We start from the raw sequence: 19,580 nt of genomic DNA, 5'->3' as shown, positions 1-19,580 counted from the left end.
AGCGATCTGACCTCAATACAGCTGTGTTTGAGGGATGAGGAAGTAGGGTCCCCCTACTTCTCCACCATCTTAGCTCTGCCTGAAGTCAGACGCTTAACCAAGTGAGCCACCCAGGCACCCCTAGAGGCTACTTAAATTTTTTTTAAATGTTTATTTATTTTTGAGAGAGAGACAGACAGATTGCAAGGAGGAGAGGGGCAGAGACAGAGGGAGATACCGAATCCAAAGCAGGCTCCAGGCTCTGAGCTATCAGTACAGAGCCCAACACAGGGCTTGAACTCACAAACTGTGAGATCCTGACCTGAGTGGAAGTCTGACCCTTAACTGACTAAGCCACACAGGCGCCTCTAGGCTACTTTAAATTGCATGATGAAGGAAGTACTTTGGAGAGGTGGGTTGAGATCAGAAAGATGAGAGAGAAGCAATCCAGGTGGAAGGCAGGGAGAAGAGTGTTTCAGGTAGAAGGAATAGGAAGGGGAAGGACCTGAGGCACAAGTATATTTGTCTTGTTCAAGGAGCATAAAGAAGGCCAGTGTGAGGGGCGCCAGGGTGGCTCAGTTGGTTGGGTGACTGACTTCAGCTCAGGTCATGATCTCACAGCTCGTGAGTTCGAGCCCCACGTCGGGCTCTGTGCTGACAGCTCAGAGCCTGGAGCCTGCTTCTGCTTCTGTGTCTTCCTCTCTCTCTGCCCCTAACCCACTCGCATTCTGTCTCTGTCTCTCTCAAAAATAAATAAACATTAAAAAAAAATTAAAAAAAAAAAAGAAGGCCAGTGTGGCTATAAATGGTATCAGACATGAAATAAGAGAAACAGACAAGAGCAAGGTCATATATTGTCTTGTAGGGTACTGTAAGAAGTTCAGATTTCATTATATATTTTATGGGAAGGCTCTATATAAATGGAGACATTATAGTTCAGTTTAGGTTTGACAGTTGATCCCAAATTCAAAGCTTTTGAAAATTAGAAAAAAGGAAAATATGGATGTTCTTTATAAAGTATAAGAGACAATTACATGTGAGAAATATTCTTGCTATCTTATTTCCTGTCTTGAAGAATAAAGGTTGTAATACATGTAAAGTACTTAAGAAGTCTCTGGCACATCATAGATGCTCAATAAATACAATTACCTGAATTTTTAAGTGAAAAATTCAATGGAAAACTCAATGACTCAGGTCACAGAAGAAGTCATCTTGAATAATTTTCTATGAAATAATTAAGATATAAAAATGTGTATTAAAAAAAGAGTAACAAGGACAAAACTTCCCTTTCCACTACGAACAACTAAAAACTGGAAAATACAAGAAACAAGCTCTCAGGCAGCAAAGAACAGTGAGCCCTTAGAGAGATGGTACAAACAAGGTGAATCCTACTATTGCCCCAGGTTATTGCATGGAGATTTTGCCACAGAGCAGGGAAGGACAACCGAGGTGGAGCCTGAAAGCCTTAAATTGATGAGATGAAGTTAGGAGTCTGGGAAGACTATGGCAGCTTGAGTCTGCAGCCCAGAGTACCAAACAGGAAAGAGCTACACTGAGTTCCAGAGGATTCCTCTGGAATCTTTTCCCAGCTGTACTGAGATATAATTGACATATAACATTGCGTAAGTTTAAGGTTGTACCCCCCTTGAGTCTTAATCTGAGTGCTGATCAGCATCTGCATGTGAAGAAAGTATCTAAGGCCAGGGAAAATATTATCTGGAAGGATTAGAAGAAACAATCTGTGGAATGCACATAATGGGATTATTCTCACACACCAAAGTGAAAAATTCTCATAGTTCACAAGATGGGTAAAGTACTTAGGAGAGTATTGGTGTTAGTAGTGGGGAAACTTTAGCTTTAGATTAAAGGCTGCTCTGATACTATGTAACAAGACTTAAGCGTAAACCTTGAAAGGATCAAATTGTTTCCAAGTAATTTAACTGCAATCCAGAACAGAGTTTAGGAATATTTATAGAAATTAAAAAAAAAAAAAAAGCTATATGACACGGAACAAAGTAAAAGTCACAATGTTTGGTGCCCAATTAAGAATTACAAAGCATTCAAAGAAGCAGGAAAATATGGCTCATACTCAGGAGAAACATTAATCAACGGAAACAGGCACAGAAATGACACAGGTGATAAAATTAGGAGACAAGGATACTAAAAGAGTTATGAAATCTATATTCCATATGTTCAAGGAGGTAGAGGAAAGATTGGAAAATTTTTTTAACTTTTTTTTTTAGTAGTGGGGCAAATGTAGTCTACACAGGGGATATGAAGAAAGACTCAAAATTCCAGAAATGAAAACACAAATGTATGAGATGCAAGAGGCACTGGATGAGACTAAAAACAAATTAGACATTGCAGGAACAAAGATTAGTGAACCTGAAGATACAGCAATAGAAACCATCCAAAATGAAACACAGAGAGAAAGAGACTAAAGAAAATGAACAAAGCATCAAGAGTGGTGGAATAATTTAAAGTGGCCTAATATATGTGTAACTAGAGTTCCTGGAAAAAGATGTAGGCATGGGGCAGCATAAAAAATATTTGAAGAGACACTGATTGAGACGTTTCAAAATTTGATGAAAACTGTAACTCCACAGATCCAGAAAGCTCAATAAACTCTGAATACAAGATATGTGAAGAAAACAACACCAATGCATCAAATTGCTTAAAGCCAGTAATAAAGAAGAAATCTTAAAAGTAGACAGAAAAAAGAAGCACATTATATACAAAGGAACAAAAATAAGAATGACAACAGATTGTTTTTCATAGGAAACCATGTAAGCCAGAAGACAGGCAAAATATCTTTAAAGTATTGAAGAAAAAAACCCGTCTGCTTAGAATTCTATAACTAGCAAAAATATATTTCAAAAACCAAAGGCAAAATAAAGATTTTTCTGAGACACACAAAAGCTGCAGGAACTCATCACTAACAGATTTATACTACAAGAAATGTTAAAGGAAATCTTTTTGTTTTTTTATTTTATTTTATTTTATTTTACTGTACTTTATTTTATTTTATTTTATTTTAAGAGAAAAAGCACAAGCAGGGAAGGGGCAGAGGGGGAGAGAGAGAATCTTAAGCAGACTCAACACCCAGTGTGGATCATAACCTGAGCCGAAATCAAGAGTTGGATGCTTAACCTACTAGCCAACCAGATGCCCCAGAGAAAATCTTACATACAGAAAGAAAATGGTGCCCTGTGGAAATCTGGACCTACATAAAGGAACAAAAACTACCAGATATGGTAAATATGTGAGTAAATATAAAAGAATATTTTCTCATATTTAATCTCTTTTGAGATTAATGACTGTTTAAAGAAAAAATAATAACAATGTTTGGTTGGGTTATAATACATGCAGAAGTGAAATGAATGACAAAAATAGCATAAAGGCCAGGAGGGGGAAAATGGAAGTATACTGTTGTAATTTCTTTTTCCCTTTTCTTTCTTTCTTTCTTTCTTTCTTTCTTTCTTTCTTTCTTTCTTTCTTTCTTTCTCTCTCTCTCTCTCTCTCTCTCTCTCTCTTTCTTTCTATCTTTCTTTCTTTCTTTCTTCCTTTTCCTTCCTTTCTTCCTTCCTTTCTTTTTTTTAAGGAGATAGGAGTTTATCGAATACATTGCAAGGAACCAGCAGGCAGGCCAACAACTGTCTGCAGGAGGCAGTGGTGGGGGCTATAGCTAAGCGGGGGAAGTGAGGTGGTATGGGAATACATGGAATTTCCCTGTTTTGGTAACTGCCCAGTGGTAAGTAGGCCCAGCTAGAGCTTATGGATATTTTGAGGTGTGTCACCCAATGAGCCTGTTTGCATTCAGTCCAGTGGTCACTGTGGGCCCTTTTACCTTACTAAGGTTTCCATTGCCCAAACCTGTTTCCTAAAAGCAGCTTCTACATCTTCCCCTGACAGATCGACAATGACAGACCTTTGGCATTTGGGTGGAAGTCTTGTCTCCAGTAGCTGCTTCATGCTGGATGGGAGGGAATGCTGTCCCTACCTAAACTTGTCAGTCCATCAGGGGTTCTGTGCAGTTATACACCAGAGCATGGTATTATATTAATGGGCGGATAGGTGATTTGAATGAAACTCCTTGGTGGCCAGATCCATGGAATTTAGTGGGAGGGGATCCTCTGATGGTATGGGCTGGAATCCTTGTTGAATCACCATTGTATATGGAATTATTGGATTCACTCAGATGTGTAGGAATGTATTTTGCCTGTAGATCAAGATTGCGACTGGATCCGTGGGAACAAAGAAAAAGATGGGGGCGGGGGGTGGGGGTGGGGACAAAAGAAGCTGGCTGAGAGCCAGCCAGCATCAGGAAAGGGTCCCAACCAAGTCCATAAGGTATGTGGATTTGCCCTAGTCAAGCTTCTGCTGCCTGTTGTGCCCATGTTAGAAATGGAGACCTCAGAAGGACAGAGTGGGAGAGGAGGCAGGCTCAACAGGCATAGGCTGACCTGTTCTCTGTCAGACCTTCAGACCATGGAGCTGCCCTGGCCATAGACCTTCAGTTATCTGAGCAGTACAAGGGTTAACTGCCAAAGGGCTGAATAGAGAAAGGAGAGGGAGAGAAGGATCCTTCCAAAGGGCAAGAGGGGAAATCCTTCACCCTTTCAGGCAAGGGTAGTTTGGCTGGTTCCCCTTGGGGCTTCAGATCCTCACTGGAGAATGACCTTGGCCAGAGGTTGTCAGTTCCCCTAGGAGTATTAGAGTTGGTCTATCAAGGGAAAGTCCCAAGAAATTCCCTGGAGAATCTGAGGAAAGTCCTGAGGCAGCAGAGGTTCCCCATGAGGGCCACCAAATGTGGGGTGGCCTGATTGGGTGGAGGCCAGTGGCACAGGCAGTGAAAGAATTCAGCCAAAGCAGAACAAAGGATGAGAAGTCTACTGAATACACTGCAAGGGAGCAGCAGGCAAGACAAAGGGGAGACTACCTGCCTGTAAGGTTCTCATATAGACATGAAAGGGCTTTACTTTTATTTCACAGTGGACTCTAGTAAAGATGTATACTATAAACCATAAAACAACCACAAAAGACCCCAACAAAACAAAATGATATAACTAATATGGCAGAAAAAGATAAAATGAAAAATATAATATACTAAATTTATCCAAAAGGTAAAACAAAAAAGGAAAAAGAGAAATGAAGAATAAATGGGACAATTAAAAAACAAATAGCAAGATGGTGGAGTAAAAACCCTACCATATCAATAATCACAGTAAATATAAATAGACTAAACACTCCAATTAAAAGTTAGAGATGATCAGATTGGATTAAAAAAAAAGATTCCACTGTATCTTGCCTACAAGAAACTCACTTTATTATTTAAAAAATTTTTTTATTAAGTAAGCTCTATACCCAACGTGGGGCTTGAACTCACAACCCTGAGCTCTAGAGTCACATGCTTTATTGACTGAACCAGCCAGGCACCCCCAGGAAACTCACTTTAAATATAAAAATGTATAGAGAATATTATAATAAACACACTATACCCACCATTGAGTTCAAGAAATAAAATGTCATAAATACAGTTGAAACATCCTATATACCCTTCTTTGATGTCTTATCTCCTCTCATCACAAAGTAAATATCATTTCAAAGTTAGTTATTGCCTTACCATTCCTACGCATTTTCTTTGTATTTATTGTGACTATATATGCAATATGCAGTGTGTGCATGTATGGTTTTAAACTTCACATAAATGCTATCAAAGTGTATGTGTTCTGCAACTTGCTTTTATTACTGGACATTCTGTTTGTTAAGATTTATCCATGCTAATCAATGAAGGTCCAATTTAGTAATTCATAAAGTGTGGTCCTAGACCAGTAGTATCAGCATTACTTAGGAAATGTAATTTTTTTTACGTTTATTTATTTATTTTGAGAAAGAGAGAGAGAGCAGGGGAAGGGCAGAGAGAGAATGGGAGAGAGAGAGAATCCCAAGCAGGCTCCACACTGTCAGTACGGAGCTCAATGCAGGCCTCGACCTTACGAAGTGCGAGATCCTGACCTGAGCTGAAATCAGAAGTTGGCTGCTTAACCAACTGAGCCACCCAGGCACCTCAGGAAATTCAAATTCTTGAGCCCTACCGCTGACGTCCTGAATCAGAAACTCTGGGGATGAGGCCTGGTAACCTGTGTCTTAACAAGTTCTCCAGGATTACAATGCATGTTAAAGCTTAAGATACAGCACTCTTATTTATTTTCACTGCTGGTATTCCACTGCATGAATATACCACAGATTTAAAAAAAAAAAACAAAAACCTATTATCTTTTAGATGGATATTTTGACTATTTTCAGTTTTCCCCATTACAATGCTACAATGTGAATTCTTGCACATGCTCCCTTGTGTACACATGTATGAGTTTCTCTAGGATAAGAAGTATGAGTAAACTTGCTGACTTGTATGCTATGTGTATCTTCAACTTTACAGCACTAGCCCAAGTGCTCTCTAAAGTGGTTGTTCTGTTTTACAACCATTCCTGCTGCTGCCGCTGCTACTAGCAAATACTTATATAACATGAACTATACGCCAGACATTGTTCTGTTTTTCTTATATTAACTCATTATATTGACACTAGTCCTCTTAGGGTAGGAGCTATTGTTCTATTATTATCATCATCTCAATTTTTTTTTAACGTTTATTTATTTTTGAGACAGAGAGAGACAGAGCATGAACAGGGGAGGGTCAGAGAGAGGGAGACAGAATCTGAAACAGGCTCCAGGCTCTGAGCTGTCAGCACAGAGCCCGACGCAGGACTCGAACTCACGGACCGCGAGATCATGACCTGAGCCGAAGTTGACCGCTTAACCGACTGAGCCACCCAGGCGCCCCTCATCATCTCAATTTTACAAATGGCACCAAGATGTTAACTAAGCCCATGCCAGAGACCAGCTCCAGCAACCAGGGGTTCCCGAAGGAAGAACGGCGTCGGTGAAAATAAAATAAAACTAAAATAAAACACTGGAAAATAAAAAACTAAAATAAAAAGCTAAAACTAAAATACAAATGGACAGAGACAACAGCAGTGTGTTGAACTGGCCGATTTATTGTAGTAAACGTGACATTATATATACTAGTGATTTCCTTGCAACATGCGTCATCTATGTTTTTCTAACATTACCCAATTCTAAAATTGTTCCTTTGTATAATCACCCAATAAGGAATAACGTGATTGTTTTGTCATAACGTTCTCTCCTGCCCTTTGCTTATTAATTTCTTTTATTGTTTTTATGTATCTATGTTTATCTATAATTTATAAAGTATTTGTTTTGCTGTTTTCACGAAAGGTCATTTATCTCTCAACACCTCAAGTGGAACAGTTACAGGGACATAACCTCTTAGTTGTTTCCCTGAACCATTCGTGGTTTTGAAGAACAAAAGTGTTCGTCTGGGTCCGAGGTGCCAGGAAGGGGGCCAAGAGGGCCTTAGAAACCCACGCCTTATACATTCTCAGAGAGACAATGCACCTAGGAACCAATGAACCATTCTGTACTTTAACCGACTAGGTTCAATCATCATCTGGAATGCCTCCTGGGGGCCAAGTGGGCCTAGGGGTCAGAGTGACCTGTGTCCATAGATACACTCCTTAGTTACTGGAGTGGGGCTTTCGGATCCATGTCTCTCCTTCGTTGGCCGCCCTTGCTGGCAAATGCATGAGGCTATCCTTCCTACAAGTAGAGGAGTCTCCATAGGGAATGGCAAGGGCTAAACGTAAGGCCGCACAATTTCTCGCGGAACCTTATTTTTTCCCCTAATGGTTCTTTTCCCAGGGGGCCTGCCGAGGGCAATTCCCCAACAGACAATACCCCAGGTACTTTTATGGCTAAATTACCTAAAAGCGGGAGTCCCAGAAGCTTCACTGTCGGCGGGTCGCCCTGCAGTCACCAATCCGTCCACAGCCCGGGCCCTGCCACTCAGGCTGGGACAGCTCGGCTTCCAGCAAGCCCACAGTCAGGCTAAGCCAAAGAGGCAGAGCCAGGACTTGAGACCAAGCAAAATGGCTCTAGAATCTGCTTTCAGCCACAGGGCTATGCTGTCTCTCCCACCAGCAGTTTATGAGGGTTCTTGTTAGTCTACATTATCATTATACTTGGTGTTTCCCAACTTTAAATTTGTTTTGCCAAACTGATGGGTACAAAACGGTAATTCACTGTGGTTTAGATGTGCTTTTATCTGATTACTGGTGCTGTCAAGGCATCTTTTCATACGTGTAGCTGGCATTCAGGTTTCTCTTCTAGAAATTGCCTGTTGTAAAACATAGCTTCAAAGGTGATCCTTAGCTTATTCCGTAACATGAAAAAATGATATTGAGGAAGGTATAAAAATGTTAGGGAATGCTGCTAAGCACTGACTGAATTTTCAAACTCTTACTTGGGATAAGAGCAGTCCCTCATAATTTTATAAAGCTGTGATTCATTCTCCGACCCATGGCAATCTGGTTTGTCCTTCTGCTAACTTTATTTCTTTTCAAAGTGGAGCAAGTCAGTGTAAATCAACCCTTTCTATATATGTCAAGGCCTAGAGAACTCCATTTAGAAATATGAATGCAATAAACCTGGAATTTTCAACAGGGGGGGGGGATTTTTGTTACCCTCAGTGAAACTATGGCCACAGGGAGCCTGCATTTCTAGTTGAAAGTATCCCTAAAATAGATTTTATCTGGTTTGGGTATGAGGCAGTAGCAACAGCCAAAACAGCTCGTCAGGGGTTGCTGAGTTTACCTGACAGTCTTTCAGTTAGAAATTATACATTGTTTGCCATGTATAAAATACTGTGCATGGGCCGGAGATTCAGCAGTAAACAAGACCCACATGTTTACTTGTTTTATGGAAATTGCATTCTTGAGGAGACAGACATTCTAAAACTAAACCATAAATTGCAGAAGTTTAATTACTGTTGGGATAGTTGTCTGAAAGAGACCTGTAGCATGCTAAAGAAGCTATGTAGTAGGGAGCCCAGATCTGGTCTAGAGGGTATGGGGAGATGTACGGGTAGCCTCTGAGATGGCCCCTTAGTTCAGGCTGCCATAACAAAGTACTACAGACTAGTGGCTTAAACAACAGAAATGTATTTCTTGCAGTTCTGGAGGCTGGGAAGTCCAAGATCAAGGTGTCAGCTAATTTGGTTTCTGGTGATAGTTTTCTTCCTGGCTTGTAGATGTCTGCCTTCTCACTGTGTCCTCAAAAGGCAGAGAGAGAGCGAAAGAGAGAGAGAGAGAGAGAGAGAGAGAGAGAGAGAGATAAAGAATGGGGGTGGGGAGAAGGTAAGGGGAGAAGGAAGAAAGAGGGAGAGAGCTCCTCTCTGGAGTCTTTTCTTTTTCTTTCTCTTTTTTACAGGGAGGGAGAGAGAGAGAGCTAGTGAGAGAGAGAGTGTGAGCTTGAGCAGAGGAAAGGGGCAGAGGGAGAAGAGAATCCCAAGCAGGCTCCATGCTTAGTGTGGAGCCCAATGTAGGGCTCGATCCCATGATGCTGGGATCATGACCTGATGCTGGGATCATGACCTGAGCCAATATCAAGAGTCAGATGCTCAACTGACTGAGCCACCCAAGCACCCCTGGAGTCTTTTCTTATAAGAAAGAACAAGAATTCTGTCAGATTTGGGCCCTATCTTTATTATCTCATTTAATTTGAATTACCTCCTCATAGGCCCTATCTCCAAATATAGTCACAATGAGATTTAGAGTTTCAACCTATGAACTGGGGGTGGGAGTGGGAAACACAATTCAGTCTATAATAACCCTCAACGTTCTCTGTCTCATGGTATTCATGTCTTTGTGAAATTTCCTTGTTTGAGTGTAGGCTGCACCTAGCAAATAACAAATAGAACATGGTAAAAGTGATGAAATGTTGCTTCCAAGATTAGTTTACAAAAGGACTGTGGGTACTGATGTAAATTTCACCTCTCTTGCTGCCTGTTGGCCAGAAGTCTCTATCAGTTCCTTGCCATGAGAACCTCCCCATACGACACCTCATAATATGGCAGCCGACTTCCCTCAGGACAAGCAAGTAACTGAAGCCCTCAATCCAACAGCCCATAAAGAACTGAATCTTGCCATCAGCAACATGAGTGAGCTTGGAAGCAAATCCTTTCCCGATTGAGCCTTCAGATGAGATTGTAGACTTTGCCTATAGCTTGACAGCAACTTCATGAGAGACCTTGAGGCAGAAGCATCCAGATAAGCCATGCCTGGATTTCTGACGTACAAAAGTTGTGAGATAATACATGTTTGTTTTTGGGGGGATAACTTTTTATGTAGCAATAAAGACTTCCCTGAGGGAGTGACACTTAGGCTGGGACATGAAGGATGACGGGGGTTACTATGTGGCAGAGTTAGAAGGGAGGGAGGTATGTTGTAGGCAAAGACACTAAAGCCAGAAGGGCAAGGGTAGCTTGGCAGGAGTGCACTTGAGAGAGTAGCATGAGACAAATGTGGTGAATTGGGAAGTTGTTTTGGAAAATTCAAGAACAGAGCAGGAGGAGTAAACACGAATCAGACAACAGGGCATTTTCCTAGTTCCCTAAATGCATCCATAGGATGATAGGGTGGTATAGTGGAGAGCACTATGATGGGAGAGTGCTAGTCCCAGTGCTAACTCTGTGGTCTCAAGCAATCACTTGGTCATTCTGGTCCTCAGTTTTCTCATCTATAAGATGGAATCTGAATTCTTTACAACTCTCAGTCAAGAGTTATTAGTTGTATGAAACCTGTATGAGGAAAACTGTAAGATACTCCTGAAAGAAACAAAAGTAGGCCTGAGCAGATAGAAAGACAGTCCATGTCATTGGATAAGGGGACTCAATTTCACAAAGGTAACAAGTGCTCCATAAATTAATTTATACATTTAGTGCAATCCAAGTAAATCAACATTAGAGTTTTGACAGCTAGATAAATTGATTATAAAGTTCATATGGAAGAACAAATGAAAATACCCAGAAACAGCCTAAAAATAGAAGCAGCAAAGGGGAAGGCTAACTGTAACAGATATATTTTTTTCCAAAAAATTTTTAAAGTTTTTTTTTTTTATTTTGAGAGAGAGAGAGAGAAAGAGGGAGGAGGGGCAGAGAGAGAGAGTGAGAGAGAGTGAGAGAGAGAGAGAGAGAGAGAGAGAGAATCCCAAGCAGGATCCACGCTGTTAGTGCAGAGCCCAGTAAGGGGTCTGAACCCACGAACCGTGAAATCATGTCCTGAACCAAAATCAAGGCATTCAATCGACTGAGCCACCCAGGTGCCCCTATTTTTCCAAATTTTTATTTAAATTCTAGTTAGCTAACATATAGTGTAATACTGGTTTCAGGAGTAGAACTTAGTGATTTATCACTTACATATAACACCCAGTGCTCATCATAACAAGTACCGTCCTTAATATACATCACCCATTTTGCTCATCTCCCACCCACCTCCCTCCATAAGCCTTCAGTTTGTTCTCTATTGCTGCCCTCTCTCTCTTTTAATGTTTACTTATCTTTGAGAGAGAGAGACAGAATCTGAGTGGGAGAGGGGCAGAGAGAGACACACACAAAGAATTTGAAGCAGGCTCCAGGCTCTAAGCTGTCAGCACAGATGCTGACGTGGAGCTTGAACTCACAAACCATGAGATCATGACCTGAGCTGAAGTCGGACACTTAACTGACTGAGCCACCCAGGTGCCCTTCTCTGTGTTTCCTAAATTACACATATGAGTGAAATCATATGGTATTTGTCATTCTCTTATTTCGCTTAGCATAATAAATTCTAGCTCCATCTACATCATTGCAAATGGCAAGATTTCATTCTTTTTGATGGCTGAGTAATATTCCATATTGTGTGTGTGCGTGTGTGTGTGTGTGTGTAAAACATCTTTTTTTATCCATTAATCAGTATATGGACACTATGGCTCTTTCCATGGTTTGGCTATTGTTGAAAGCGCTGCTATAAACGTTGGCGTACATGTGCCCCTATGAATCAGCACTATTGGGACCTCATCAAGATAAAAAGCTTCTGCACTGCAAAGGAAACAATCAACAAAACTAAAAGGCAACCGACAGAATGGGAAAAGATATTTACAAATGACATATTGGATAAAGGGCTAGTATCCAAAATCTATAAAGAACTTAACCCAACTTGACACCTGAAAAGCAAATAATTCAGTAATTTTTTAAAGTTTATTTATTCTGAGAGACAGAGCGAGTGAGCAGGGGAGGGTCAAAGAGAGAGAGGGGGAGAGAGAGAGAAAGAGAGAGAGAATCTCAAGCAGGCTCTGTGCTATCAGTGCTGAGCCTGATGCGAGGCTCAATGACCTGAGCTGAAATCGAGAGTCAGACACTTAACCGACTGAGCCACCCAGGTGCCCCAAAAAGAAAAAAAAAAAAATCAGTGCCTGAATATTGAAAAATAAATGAGTGGAATTACATGCCAAATTGGTGGCATATTGTGAATCCTGTAACATGCCAGCCAAACATCCTTCAGAAATGAGGGACGTAATCCATCAGTCACTAGAAGTGCTGTTGACAGATCTCAGCTGTCAGCCTTTTCTGGGAAGCACTCCAGTAGAAGAGAGCTGCCTGCCCAAGGTCTCACTGTCATCCTGTGATAGCCTTAGCCAATGACTGGTTGATACAGGGGTACGAAAGCACATCTCCCTTGCCCCATCTTGGAACAAGTCATCCCAACTCCAGAGCTCCCCAGAGGGTCTGCACAGGCCTCTGTTGAGACTGCACTGTAGCCCAAATTCTCTCTCTGACCTGTTTCCTTACCTTTCTTTCCGGTCTTGATCCCAAAAGCAGTCTGTAATAAATTTCCTTCATGCCAAACTCCATCTCAGAATATGCTTCCAGAGTAGCCTAATAATGACCACTGGTGCTAGGTATGCCAGGAGTGATTTAAGCAGTAGTCAGGATGACAGGATTTTTGGTGTTGGATCATCTGTTGCCAGGCTAGCAGACAGGATATATCATTTTTGGTGGTAGAAAGAGTATAAACAGTCCCGGACACAACTGTAATGCAATTGTTAAAACTTACACTATCAGCAAACTGTGTATTTTAGGGGGGGGGAAGCATTCTATGGGTGCAATGTATCAGGTGTCAGAAATATACAGAAGAAATGTGAGTGGGCTATTATTGCTAAGTTCATTTGATCCTATCTAATAAAATACAGAGTAATTAACTGGCTATTAAAAACTATGCATGAAAGCCAAAGCATTTCCCAGGTAACAAATATAGAGGTTCTCATGTTCTACAAATGGAGGACAGAAAAAGCTCAGGACCAGTTCTAGGACTTGATCGGAAGAGTAGCAGAGCCTTAAAGAAGACTGAACTCTCAATATCAGTAAGTCTGCTATACTAAGGACAGGGTGCTAGTTGGGAAAGAGTGGGAGATTGACATATGAGATGAAGACATCTGGGTTCATGCACCCCAAAATATTTAATTTGCAAAGATCCCTGAATCCTTTGTGCCAAAGAAGTGGCCGCCTCCTCCCTTGGACTAGTACTCCTTCCTTGCTGTAGGACAACATGAACCCTTTCAGGATCAGCCCTATTCTCCCTTGTCTAGGCTTACCACTAGACTAGTAAGTAGAATTAAGTCACCAAATAACCTGGCTAGGGATATGGTAGTCTGATAATGCAGGAAAAGGACTATGTCTACCCCAAGGAGCTCAGAATCCTAGGAGAATCCACATGATGATGGAGTAAAAGGAACTATATCCCAGGAGCTCGGGGTCTGGGTTAGTATACATGAGACTGAATTCTGAGGGCACTAGATCTAGAGAAACAGAATACAAAGTTGAATAAGGGAATTTAATTAATTTTGAAGCACTCTTCTGGGATACAGTATTTAATAACCTGGCAAGGATCTCAGGAGATGGTGCAAATATGCTGTAGACTGGCTTCATAAGCATAAAAAGTGATGGTCCATACTAAATGAAGGAAAGATGCCAGAATTGCCATGGAAAGCAGTAGAATAAGAGATTAAAAAGTTCAGTGACAGGGATGTTCACTTTCACCACTGTTGTTCAACACAGTACTGGAAGTCCTAGCTTCAGCACTCAGACAACAAAAAGAAACAGAAAACAAACTGGCAAAGAGGAAGTCAAACTTTCACTGTTCACAGATGTCATGATACTCTACATGGAAAACCCAAAAGACTCTACCAAAAATTGTGAGAACTGATACGTGAATTCAGCAAAGTGGCAGGATATAAAATCGATGTACAGAAATTGGTTGCATTTCTACATACCAATAATGAAGCAACAGAAAGAGACATCAAGGAATCCATCCCATTTACAATTCCACCAAAACCCATAAAATACCTAGGAATAAACCTAACCAAAGAGGTAAAAGATCTGTACGCTGGAAACTATAGAAAGCTTATGAAAGAAATTGAAGAAGAACACAAAGAAATGGAAAAACATTCCATGTTCACAGATCGGAAGAATAAATATTGTTAAAATGTCTACATTACCCAAAGCAATCTACACATTCGGTGCAATTCTTATCACAGAGCTGGAACAAATGATCTTGAAATTTGTATGGAACCAGAAAAGACCCCGAATAGCCAAAGTAATGTTGAAAAGGAAAACCAAGGGGCACCTGGGTGATTCAGTCAGTTGAGCGTCCAACTTTGGCTCAGGTCATGATCTCGAAGTCCGTGGGTTCAAGCCCCACCTGGGGCTCTGTGCTGACAGCTCAGAGCCTGGAGCCTGCTTCAAATTCTGTATCTCCCTCTCTTTCTGTCTGTCTCCTGCTGGCGTGGTCTCTCTCTTTCTCAAAAATAAATGAACGTTAAAAAAAGGAAAAAAAAAAAAAGAAAAAGAAAAAAACACAAAGCTGGAGACAATACAATTCTGGACTTTAAGCTGTATAACAAAGCTATAGTCATCAAGACAGTATGGTACTGGTACAAAAACAGACACATAGATCAATGGAACAGAATAGAGAACTGAGAAATGGACCTACAAACATATGGCCAACTAATCTTTGGCAAAGCAGGAAAATAATACCCAATGCAATAAAGTCTCTTCAGCAAATGGTGCTGGAAAAACCGGACAGTGACATGCAGAAGAATGAACCTGGACCACTTTCTTACACCATACACAAAATTATATTCAAAATGGATGTAAGACCTAAATGTGAGACAGGATACCATCAAAATCCTACACAGAAAATAGGCAACAACCTCTTTGACCTCGGCTGCAGAAACTTCTTACTAGACATGTCTCCAGAGACAAGCAAAAATGAACTACTGGGACCTCATCAAGATAAAAAGCTTCTGTACAGCAAAGGAAATAATCAGCAAAACTAAAAGGCAACTGATGGAATGGGAGAAGATATTTGCAAATGACATACCAGATAAAGGGTTAGTATCCAAAATACAAAGAACTTATCAAACTCAACACCCAAAAAACAAATAATCCAGTGAAGAAATGGGCAAAAGACATGAATAGACACTTTTCCAAAGAAAACATCCAGATGGCTAACAAACACATGAAAAGATGCTCAACATCATTCATCATCGGGGAAATACAAACCAAAACCACAAGGAGATACCATCTCACCCCTGTTAGAATGGCTAAAATTAACAACTCAGGAAACAACAGATGTTGACAAGGATGTGGAGAAAGGGGAACACTTTGCACTGTTAGTGGGAATGCAAACTGGTGCAGCCACTCTGGAAAACAGTATGGAGTTTCCTCAAAAAATTAAAAACAGAACTAGCCTATGACCCAGCAATTGCACTACTAGCAATTTAGCCAAAGGATAAAAAAAATGCTGATTTGAAGGGTCACATGCACCCCACTGTTTATAGCAGCACTACCAACAATAGCCAAATTATGGAAAGAGCCCAAATGTCTATCGACTGATGAATGGATAAAGAAGATGTGGTATACACACACACACACACACACACACACACACACACACACACACACACACACAGGAATATTACTCAGCAATCAAAAATAATGAAATCTTGCCATTTGCAATGTGGATGGAACTAGAGTGTATTGTGTCAAGCAAAATAAGTCAGAGAAAAACAAATATATGACATCACTCATGAATTTAAGAAACAAAACAGACCAACATCAGGGAAGGAAGGAAAAAAGATAAAAACAGAGAGGGGGGTAAACCATAAGATTCTTAAATATAGAGAACAAACTGAGGGTTGCTGGAGGGGTGTTGGGTGGGGAGATTGGCTAAATGGGTGATGGGCATTAAGGAGAGCACCTGTTGGGATGAGCACTGGGTATTATATGTTAAGTGATGAACCACTAAATTCTACTCCTGAAATCATTATTACACTATATGTTAACTAACTTGTATTTAAATTAAGAAAAAAACAACTGGGCTCCCTGATTGCAGCAAGGATGTCAGGATGGCCCCACTTCCCCCATACACACAATACGGGCTAGATGACATAACCTAATCCTCATAGGTCAGGTAGATACAATTATTATAATGCGCAGGAGGGTCAGAGCGGAAGGACCCTCTATAAGAGTTGTAGAAATGGTTAGTCTCCACCCCATGCATAGGTTGAGTGATGCTGCATGGCCCAAGGCCCCACATACCACATAGTTAGCATAGACCATCATAGTATATGGCTCAAGGGCTCCAGGTAAACAAAGACAGGCCCGACATTCCAAGGGCTTAGAAATTACCTTCCAGAAGCTGAGGGAAAAGGACCAACTTTTCTCTGGACAAGAAAGAGTTAATTTTCTCCCCAGCACTTTCATCCACGTGTACCTCTACCCTTCTGTCATACCAACTTCAGACCAAAGTGGGTGTCTGAGCATTGCTGGAGAAAATCACTTGATTGTGCAGGTTGGGGTCACTTCAAACTCATGGTCTTCAATCTCAATCACCTCTTCAACGCCACCACAATTTTTACTTGTTTTTGCCAAATCTTCATGCTGTTCTCACCCCCCACCCCCTAACCCCTTCCTCCTTCAGTTTAAGCATACTTGGTCTAAGGTCATCAGGCTTGGTTTTCTTCAACTATAAATCCCATAGGATGAAAAATTATCCGTATCCAAGCCACTGTTACTTTTTTCACTTCAAAATTAGGAGACCAAGTGAAGTTCTTCCTATTTGAGGTCATAATTCCATAGATACTCTAGCCCTTTACCTTCTAATTTCTTTTAGGATCTTACTTCATCAGTCACCTCTTCCCCTAATGTTCTCTTTCTAACAGTTCCTTGCTGTCACACTATAGATACACTTAGGCTTCTGTGATCCTCTCCCTGCAGTGACATCTCCTTTGATACTTTGTATTCCTTTAACTTCTGAGCAATTTCTTTCTTCTACATCTTTTTCTAACTTTTCAAAAGAATAGCAGATAGTCACTGCCACCACTTTGTTTCCAAATATAGTTGTGAAATCAATTACCCTGATGTTACGTCTGACAAATGCCAAAATTATCTTACATTAAAAATAAAGACATTTCCTGCAATTAGTTTTCTTAAAAAGCTTTTTATTCTACTTCTTCAGAGCTAGAATATTCTATTCTTAGTGGTTCTACTTCCTGATCTCCTTCATTCACTCCTCAGTCCCCTGCAATCTTGATTTTGCCTACCACCCTTCACTAAAACTGATCCCATCAAGGTTACCCCTAAGTGCCAAATTCCATTGTCGTTTCTTCAGTCTTTTTTGAAATGATTTCCTTGGCTTCTGTGTTGCTACACTCACCTGGGTCTGTTCATTCTCTCCCTATCTTCCCATTCCTACTCCTCAATGTGGCTGTCCCCCGGGCCTGCCCTGAGCCCTCTATGCTTTTATTCATTCACCTTGGATGATTCTATCCTCTTTGAAGGTTTTAGTTAACATTTATATGCCAATGACTCCCAAATTTATATCCCAGTCTTATCTATTGAGCTTTAGATACAAATGTATGTTGGCTAGAGGCACAATGAAATTGCTGCCCTTGCTTGTCGAAGACTGAACACATCACCCTGATTCTAACTCTAAAAATATCACAATATCTCTAAATTAGAAGACCCCTAGCCATCTGGTCATCCAAGATAGAAACTTGGGAGTCACTCTTGGCTTCTCTTTGTGTCTTGTCTTCCTCCAAACTGTTTTCCACATTGCCGTCTGACCTCTTCCAACCCCTTTAACTACATCTCTCACCTCTCTCCCAACCACATATTCTCTGCCTGTTACAATCTACTTATGAATTTATTGTGCTATTTCTTTTGTGGCTCCATGCCTTTTTAGAAATTTCTTTCGGAATGCCTTTTCCCACTTCTTTGCCTATTACATTTCTATTTATCTTTTGATTTTAGATTTTCATTCTGCCATCCTCTATCACATTATTTACTATTCTGAGCCTTGGGTCATCTCACAAGTATGCCTTATAGGGCTATAATTAAGTCACCGACACAAAGATGTTGAGATGGAGAGGGTGATAGAACACCAGAGCATCCTGCTAGAAACCTGCCTCCAGGTTAACATTGATCCTCTAACCAGTGATATTCAAGCACAGTTGTTCATCCACCAGTGAAATACCTAACTGCAATTTTATCCTTCTCAAATTTCATGTATTTACCCCAAAGGATAGAATGTTTCTAAAATAAAACCATACTGTATTTTTCCCCTTCCACATCATGGGGCACTGATATTGCAAGTTACAGAAATATAATCCTTTTTTGGATGACTCTGAAAAAAGTAGTTGACTGTAATACCTGAAAAAGGAAAATAAAAAATGGCTTCAGGCATGTCTACCACCAGGGCTCAAGTGATGGCATCGGGTTTCAATCTCTTGTTCACTTCTTGGCTCTTCCATTGCTCTGTCAAACTCTCCCCACAGGGTGGCAAGACGGCCAGTAACAACTGAGGCTGACCTCATCAACCCCTGCTGAAGAAAAGAATGCCCATTTACTTACAGCTCTGGCAAAAATTCAGGATTAGCTTAATTGCATTGATTTGTGTTCTATGATTTTTTTCCTGACCTGATCGTTATAACCAAGATATATGACGTTATATCCTACGTTATAACCAAGTGTAGGAAGCACTGCTTGGCCAGGACTCAGTCTGGAGTGGGATTAGCTCCCCCCAACCACATGGACAGAGGGTGTACCAAGGAGTCTCCCTCCTGGAAAACTGGTGCTATAACCAGGGGTGGAAAGCTGAACAACAGGCAAAAACAATGGACGTTCTCTCAACTGTGGAGATGAGTGATCTGCAGAAGTAGTTCTTCAGCGACACTCCAAGAATGGCATTAGTATCTAATTACGGCCCAAAGAATGGCTCCAAATGGATCATTTGGAAATCAAATTACCATTTTGGACAGGTATCCCTAATATTTAATTAGTTTATAGCTAACCAGTGGCAATCTGTGGTGATTTAAACCAGGCTGCCCTATGTTCAAATCCTGGTTCAGCCCTTTCCTAGTTGTATGGTTTTAGGTAGGTGACTCAACTTTGCTGCGTGTCAGTTTCAAGAATAAGAATACCACCTTCGAAGAGTTGCTATGGAAATTAGCGATAGTAGCGTAGTACTTAGCATGTGATATGCCATCAATCAATGAAATATAATTATTAATTCAGCATATTAAGTTACCTTGGAGTAACTTTCAACTGGTTATTCTATCCTGTTATTTCATCAGAAATTAACACTGTA

At 40.7% G+C, this 19,580-nt stretch overlaps 1 long non-coding RNA gene across 2 annotated transcripts in view; it reads right to left on the bottom strand.

The window, feature by feature from the left end:
* LOC131496270 (uncharacterized) overlaps positions 1-19,580 on the bottom strand; it is a 31,295-nt gene that overhangs the window by 9,175 nt on the left and 2,540 nt on the right. Inside the window, exon 2 of one of the 2 annotated variants that reach the window (XR_009254404.1) lies at positions 18,644-18,813. This is a non-coding gene — a long non-coding RNA (uncharacterized LOC131496270). Of the gene's footprint in view, positions 1-18,643; positions 18,817-19,580 lie in introns of both variants that reach the window. The other variant, XR_009254403.1, reaches the window with a different exon arrangement.

The sequence above is a fragment of the Neofelis nebulosa genome, chromosome 15, assembly GCF_028018385.1.
Source record: "Neofelis nebulosa isolate mNeoNeb1 chromosome 15, mNeoNeb1.pri, whole genome shotgun sequence".
Classification (NCBI taxonomy): Eukaryota; Metazoa; Chordata; class Mammalia; order Carnivora; family Felidae; genus Neofelis; species Neofelis nebulosa.
Note: the sequence above shows the minus strand (reverse complement) of the source record. Positions and strands in the feature narration are given on the sequence as shown.